Source organism: Arachis ipaensis, chromosome B04 (assembly GCF_000816755.2).
Source record: "Arachis ipaensis cultivar K30076 chromosome B04, Araip1.1, whole genome shotgun sequence".
Taxonomy (NCBI): Eukaryota; Viridiplantae; Streptophyta; class Magnoliopsida; order Fabales; family Fabaceae; genus Arachis; species Arachis ipaensis.
The window spans coordinates 131,647,456-131,656,029 of record NC_029788.2 but is presented as its reverse complement, the minus strand read 5'-3'; the positions used below and the strand labels follow the sequence as shown (position 1 = coordinate 131,656,029).

The following is an 8,574-nucleotide window of genomic DNA, read 5'->3' as shown; positions in this document are numbered from 1 at the left end:
ATAACTAACTCCATAATTTTGTATAACTATATAACAAAAAAAATTAAAATATTAATTAATCATAAAAATAACGAGTCAATAATTACTATCTAGTATTTTTATTATGTTTAAACTATGATTCATAGCACCATGGTTATAAATGTATGAATCAGGATGGTAAGATTTACCTATGTAAATGTTTGATTTTTGATAAAAACAACTTTCCCATATCATGATATGTTTACTACTGCTTCTGCTATTAGATATGATTCAAACTCTATTTCTCTTCTTATTGGTGTTGTATCAAATAATCTACTTGTTGATCGAAAAATATTTTTGATAAGAGTGAATTGATTCGGAATGAGTCAGATGTGGTCTCTCGAAAAAATATACGCATGAATATGAGGTTGGAAGTAATTGACGATGATTTAGATTTCTATTGTTTTGTTAATCGAGTAGGCCTGATCAAATAGGAGATTGGATTCGAGAAATTGAGTAAGATCTTCCATGAGCTGGTCGAATAGTCATAGAAGTGGGAGAGTTAGTGGCTTCTTCTATTACACGAAGAAATCATGGGGAATATCTACAATCACGCGGCGGAAACGGTTACCAAGAAACTTTAACTCAGGAAACACTCAAGCACACTCATATCCTCAATCGAATTATTTTTCTGTAGGGTTCCTTCCACGTTCTTTATTCTTTCAATTTACTTTTCTGTAAAATTTAACATTTCAAGTAACTTTATTTTCCAAGTGTTTTCTATTTTCATTGTTCAATTTATCTTTCTGCATTTTAATCTTTTATGTTGAAATTCTTTGATCCAATTGAAGGTATTTTATTGTTTTCTTTTAAATTTCAATACAAATTTCTTTATTGTCTGTACATTTATTCTTCAAAAACCTTCATGTTTAAGTTTCATTTGTCAATTTACAAACTTTTTTTATATTTTCGACGCTTTGATACACTTTTAGAAAACTAGTACTCGCACAGAGGAGTAGATTTAGCTTCCAAATCACTAAATATCGAACCACCATCGATTTGCTAAAAATCAACAAAACACTACCTCTAACTCCTACTCACATTCATTATCAAGTTCTTGGTGCTCTTAGTGATAATATGCCTATTAATGACGATGAAAATTCTCACACTCATTCTAATGCCTCTACTAATAGTGTTACAAGTGAACAGTGCAGGTCTTCCTCAAACAACATAAATCAAACCTCCCCAAATGTTGTTTGCAAGCAATACTAATTCTACAATAGCTGATACTTTCCCATGAACAAATTACATCTCTTCCACCTAATCAAATTTCTAGTTCTGGCTTAGAAATTACTTGACCACCCTGCCCACCCACTACAACGAATACACATGCAATGGTGACAAGATCCAAAACATGAAGTTAAAAACCAAGATTTTTTCTTACTACCAACACTATTGATTTGACATTACAGGTTCCTAGAAATGTAACCTAAGCCCTCAGCTCCAGTCGTTGGAAGTCAGCCATGGATTTAGAATATCAAGCACTCTTAAAATGCAATACATGGGAGCCTTGTTGAACCACCACCAACAGCCACAATTATTGGATGTAAGTGGGTTTATGCAATTAAGAAAAACCCAAAAAGAGAAATTTGAAGATACAAGGCTCGCCTTGTAGCTAAGGGATTTCACCAAATAGAGGGTGTGGACTATGAACAAGTGTTCAGTCCTGTGATTCGTCCCTCTACAGTTAGAGTGGTTCTAAAGATTGCTACAAGTCAAGGTTGGGTGCTATGCCAATTTGACTTTAATAATGTCTTTTTGAATGGCATTTTACATGAACAAGTTTACATGCAATAATCACAAGGCTATGAGAGCTCTAATCCGAAACTGGTTTGTAAACTTAATAGAGCTTTGTATGGTCTTAAACAAGCACCCGTGCTTGGTATTTCACTCTCAAAAATACATTGAAATAGTTCGGGTTAGATTGCACAAAGTCAGACACATCATTATTTGTAAAATTAACTTCAACATCTGTTATTTATCTAATGGCTTATGTTGATGATATAGTGGTTACAGGTGGTGACCCGAAAGAGGTTGAAGCTCTTATTAGTAGCCTGAATCAGAATTTTCCTTTGAAGGATCTTGGGAAACTCAGTTAGATTAGTGTAGCTAATATCTCTTCTCTGGTTTATGTATAAAAGCACTGCACTACTTGTATCTAATATACAAAAATTATAACGCTCAGTTTCTGATATTTAGTTTCTCTCTTATCATTGTTCAGTCTCTTTTTCTCTTGCTATATCACAAATCACAATACTGAATAATGATTGAAAGGTAATTTAAGAGCAATAAAGACTAAAATAAAATAAAATACCTTGGTGCTCCCTTTCACGCACCAATCACCATCACCATCACGATCACGTTTAACCAATATATCATCCAGTTGGTAGTTAGAGTTCTCTTTCAAGAAGTCCTGTCTCAGAAGGACATTTGTTTAGGTAATGAGCAAAGTTTAATTGTTCGGATTCGAAAGAGGCCTTTCTTCCAATGAGACCGTAGCTATCTCCAACCGTGGCTAATCTCAAATTGCCTTCCAGTATCAAAAACATTAGCAAGGTTGCGAGAATCGGACCGGTCAAAGAACCGGTGTGGTCACTGGTTCAATGATTTACTGGTTCGATCGGAGTTCAACCGGGATTCAATCGGTTTAATTAAATATTAAATAAAATTATTAAAAAATCTAAAAATAATTTTAAATAATAAATTATTATAAATATATAAATTTAATAATTTCTAACTTAATAAAATTTAAAATTTCACATAATAAAGAGCAAAACTTCAAGAAGAAAGCTATGTAGAGTCAGCACCTAAGCATAAATATGCAGCATATACATATAGTATTCTTCCATACATTTTTTGAAACAGAAGAAATTTCATTCAGGATAAAGGAAAGACATCTAACATAGCCAAGTTCTGAACATGGCTTGGGGCATCTTCCATCCACATGCAATTTGGAGTGGTAAGAGCTAAGGTTGCTAATTCATGAGCTACTCTATTCTCTTCTCTCTTAACATGACTAAATTCCACAAATCTAAAATTTCTAATAAGTGAAATGGCATCAGTAATAAAAGTTCCAAAACAAGAATTAAAACACCTTCTCTGTTTGAGGGCACCCATTACTTCTATATTGTCACTTTCAAGAATCACCTTTAAAAAACAACAGTCTTTTGCAAAATTCAACCCCCCAAAATGCTGCATATGCTTCTGCTTCATGTGCTTCAAGGGGATAAGGTATTGCCTGGGTTGCTGATGCCTCCATTATGATTCCCATCTCATTCCTAATTACAACACCAACTCCTCCATTAATATCGTGTGACTCATTATGTATTCTTCCATACATTAGTCTTTGAAACAAGACTAAAAATGCACAAGTACAAGCATAAAAATCAAAACCATGTAAATAACATGACACTTATGTTTAAATTGTTAATAACCACAACACCAGTAGCAGTTTAAATACAACACCAAGAACAACACAGCAAGATTATTAACAAAAAAATACAGATTATTGTGTAATATAAATTATTAACAATTAATCAATAACACAGCAAAAAAAATAATTATTAACACCATAACAAGAACACAGTAACAGCCAAAAACACAGCAAAGAGGATTGCAACAGCACACCATTCCATACCATAACACAGCAAGAACACAGCAAAGAGGAGAGGACTCACCTACCAGAATCTTCAGCGAGCACGGAAGAGCAGAGGGAGGCGACCACGGCAGAGCAGAGGGAGCTGGAGAAATTGCGGCGAGCAAGGCAGAGCAGAGGGAGGGGACCACGGCAGAAGTTCAATAAAAAGCCTTTTGAATTGAAGTTCAACATCTTCAGTATCTTGTGGCTGTGGGTTACTTTGTGATTGTTCCATCTGTAACAATCGGAAAATCAAATTCATGAAGCAGCAAATAAAAATCAGAAGTAGCAAACAAAAATCATGAAGCAATCAAAAACAAATTCACTGATGAACAAATAACCTCAGCAAATAAATCAAAAAATTTATTCAACATAGGAAGTTACGAACAGAAGCCAGAAAAATTTATTCAACATTTCAACAAATTTATTCAACATACAAAAAATTGAAGAACAAATTTATTCAAAATTCGAACGGAAGCCAGAAACCCAGAACTTACCGCAAGTGAAGAACGAACAGAAGCCAGAAAAATAGCACGAACAGAAGGCAGAAACCCAGAAACCCAGAAGCCAAAAACCCAGAACCCGCAACGGTGCTTCACGACCAGCGACCAAAACCCAAAAACCCAGAAGACAGAAACCCAGAACCCGCAACGGTGCTTCACGACCAGCGACCAAAACCCAAAAACCCAGAAGACAGAAACCCAGAACCCGCAACGGTGCTTCACGACCCGCGACCAAAACCCAGAAACCCAGCAGCCGCAACGGTGCGCGACGACCCGCGATGGTGGGAGTGTTCTTCACGGCGTTCGTCGGTTGTCCGTCGTTTGCAGATTGTCCAGCCTCGAGCTTAGGGTTGGGAGTGGAGTGTTGAGTGTTCTTCGAAGATTAGGGATTGATTTAGGGTAAACTGATTGTCACGATTCAAAATGAGTCATAACCGGCGCTTAAGAAAATAATCCTATAGCAAGCCTAACATACTCAAATATAAATTGAATAAGCAAGTTACAAATATTTTACAAGTTCTAAAATAAATAGTTATATACTTTTTAACAAAAAAAAAATTAAAATAACTAAGAATGGTTGGATCCTGCTTGTGACATATGGAGCATATACTTCTAGGAATTCGACAAAGAATAGGTACTCATTGCAGACCGTTACTCTTGAATAGAAAGTCTCACATAGTCAAATATTTGCTCCTGAAAAATATTTTTTAAAAAAAGGGTGAGTTTTGCAACTCAGTGACCAGACAATACATCTATAATCGATATGAGACCATATAAACATTATTATTAAAATAATTTTTTGTTAGAAAATAATAGTTGATAATAATAAGTGAATCAATAAGGGAGTTCTCATACAGAAATCAAATCAAATAATCCACACTTGGACGGCTCCACCTCTAAGGGTAGCCCTTTCCTCCCGTGTGTCCTAACAGAATAACAGATCTAACGTGTGGCCTACACGTTAGGCTAGCAACACCCCTGCTAGCTGGAGTCTGAGTTAGATACATCTAAGTTAACGTCATAACCGCCGTTAACTACGGTTTTCTAATACGAGTCTCCCAAACCAATTCAAAACATATAATTTCAAATATAACAAATCTTTGATCTTTCAAATATATAAGGTATCGAATCAAATCAAATCGTATTATACTTTCTCATCAGAATCCTTTCCAATTATACTTTTTCAAAAATAACACCTTTCAAATATATTTCACATTCTTTAAACTAAGTGAATACCAACAAATATTTCAAGCTTCAAAAACAGATATTCAAGTAAATTCAAACATTTTAGAATAATACAAAACTTCATAAAAAATATATATGGTCTCAAAAACAGATATTCAAGTAAGATCAAACAATTTAAAATAATGCAAAACTTCATCAAAAATATATATAGTCTCATGTATAGTTCCGAAAGTATAAACTTCAAAAACGAATTATTTAATTCAAAAAAATCAATTATTCTAATCCATTTAAAATCATTTAAGGCAATTATAGTGAGTATAATTCAAAAGTCATAATTGATTTATATCAAAATAATTATAGATGCACAATCAAATAATTATAAATATAAAGTCTACTCACAATGTGGTCCCAAAGGACCAAAGATACCAAACCCGGAGTGCCAAATTCAAGATGAGGAGGATTGAAGTAGAATAAAACAAATGAGCGCTAAATTTGGACCGGAGTAGCGACAAGATGGAGCTGGCGATAATCCTGGAAATCTAAAACAGGCAAAACTAAAATCGAATTAAAACAAGGACAAGACAGATTAAATGGTGGCATAATAGGACATGAAAGCTAGAGCAGAATCAAGGAAAGAGGCTGGAATGGGATAATGACTTCAGCTCCAGTAGCACCAACAACTCCGGCGGCAACGACGATGGCTTGGTTCAGGTACATCCGAACGGCGACAGGAACAGCGCAGCAGCGGAGGGTCCCTCCTCGGCATTTCTCTCTCTGGAAACTCCTCTCTCTTGAAGCTCCAAATTTGCAACTACGACAATGACAGCGAGGCTAGCTTCGACGGCGGCAGCTAGGCGTTTCTTGGCGACAGAGGTGCGGCGGCCATGGCAGCAGCAGCAGTGGAGTTCCAACGGTGGTGGAACCTCCCTGCAACCCTTTCTCTCTCCACACGTGTTCTATTTCTCCCCCCGGCGACAGATCTGGCGGCGCGAAACGGAGGCACGAACGGCGGCAATGGTGGCTAGGCTTGACGGCGACGACCCTTCCCGCGATGACTCTGGGTAGAACGGCACGTCTTCCCTCTGTTTGCGAACCTCCATGGACGGCGATGATGAAGACCTCGACAATGACGACAGCGACGCGGGCTCCATAGGACGGTGACACCTCCTTCTCCCCGCGCGGCTCTCTCTCTCCCTCGGTTCTGGCCTTCCTCGCGACGACACGATGGCGAAGACGGTGGCAGTGACGCCCACCAGCGCCACCTCCCTTCCTTCCTCTTCTCTTCCCTCTCCGGTTCTCCCCCTCTTCTCTTTTTCCTTTCTGTTCATTTGTTCTGCTGTTGGGTAAGGGTGGCTAGGGTTCTGGTGAATGTGTGAAGGAGTGTGTTGTGTCCAAATTAGGGTTAGGATTTTGGTTTGAAAAAAAAGAAATAAGGGTAGTTTAGGGATTTTACACTGATGCTTCTACCCGGGTTGCTCAGCGCTTCAGCCTGTTTTTCTTTTTTTTCTTTTTTTTTTTATAAAATAGCCAAACGATGTCGTTTCAATAGTAGGAGGAAAAATCGGTATTTGAAAAAACCGGGCAGATTTGCCCGGTTCGCCGGTTAACCACCAATTCGTCTGATTCCACCGGTTTTTTGCAATGCAGTTTTACATGTGGACCGGACCGGCTAAGTGATCGGTTTTCGATTAACTCGGTTGAACCGGCTGGTCCGGTCCAGTTTTCAGAACATTGAACATTAGGAAAGATGATCCCACTACTGCAAGCTTGGGGTCTGTTATTGCCTCATCTTCAATAGAATTCAGAAATATGAATCGGTGATCGAACCAGTCAGATTACTGGGTCACTGATTCAACCAGTGGGTTACTGGTTGAACCGTTTGACTCGGTCCTATATAAATAAAAATAAATTTGATAAAAGATATCTATATGTATTATAATTTGTATAAATTTTAAAAGAAAACATAGTGGCCTGATGGTTATGCAGTCTATTTTCACTCCCAAACAGGAACATGAATTAACTTCTATCTACTTTAACTGCTTCAAAAGAAAAACAATAAAGAAACAAAGAAAGAAAGACTTACAAACGAATCGATCAACAAGATTATCAAGCAAAAACTTGGAAGCTCTAGAGCCATCAAATCTGTTACCTAAATTATTTCTTTATTAATAATAGATTTACTATTGTAATTTTTTTTTATGAGAGTACATAAAGAGTACATAGTATATAAAGTGTAATAACTCAACAAATATTTTTTAAGGGGATTTTTTATTCTCTTTAACAATGAGAAGAATTTTTTTTAATAATTTTATATTATTGTATGAAAACATAGTATTTTTTTTAACCAAAGATAAGAAGACTCGAAACCGCGACCTATAAATCAAGGGAGCTTATGAGCAAGCTTCTTATGAGGAAGATGAATTGGTCGATGATCATGATCCAAAACTGTGGAGCAGAGAGAGTTGAGGCATTGTGCAGGAATAGTACCTTGGGCAGTGGCAAGGCGCAACGATGCCATGCTTCAAAGTCAGATTGAAATATCATCTCATGCATTGATCATTGGAATCTACGATGGATTTTGTTACTTAGATTATTTCTTTATCAATAATAAGTTTACTATTGTAATTATTATTTTGTGAGAGTACATAAAGAGTACATTGTATATAAGGTGTAATAACTCAACAAATATTTTTTAAGAGGATTTTTCATTGAGAAAAACTTATTATGGCATAATTTTCTACTGTTAAACCCGTGCGATGCACGGCCTTATATTTAAAGTTGATAAGTTAAATTAAAAATAATATTTTATAACCATATATTTTTTAAATTTAGTATAACACTATCATCGTTGTTATATAATAAACGTGTTAAATATGTTGTTTTATCTTTATTCAAAGTAAAATATAAATAGAAGAGTTTGAAGTTTATAATATTCTTGAACCATAAGGAGGGAGACATGAAAAAAATAAGAACATATATAACTGTAATAATAGCATGTTAATTTTACACTAAATTTTATATCAAAAAGCTAATAAAAATTTATCGATCGATAACCTAGTATATTGCTAACTTCATTAGAAAAGCACTAACTTCGTTAGAAAAGCAATTGGCATAGGATGTTGTGCTCTTTGTTACACATTTCATTTCAAATCTGAAAAAAGAGTTATAGATAAATTAGTTATATCTATAGTAAATATTTGTACAAAAGTATAAATCATAACATGCTATTAA

General features: G+C 35.7%; 1 long non-coding RNA gene across 1 annotated transcript; it reads right to left on the bottom strand.

Annotated features, from left to right (window-relative positions):
• Nucleotides 2,810–4,598, bottom strand: LOC110271383. Its single transcript, XR_002362075.1, has 3 exons — nt 4,153–4,598; nt 3,696–3,890; nt 2,810–3,296 (listed from the first exon to the last, which is right to left on the bottom strand). It is a non-coding gene; the product is annotated as an uncharacterized LOC110271383 (long non-coding RNA).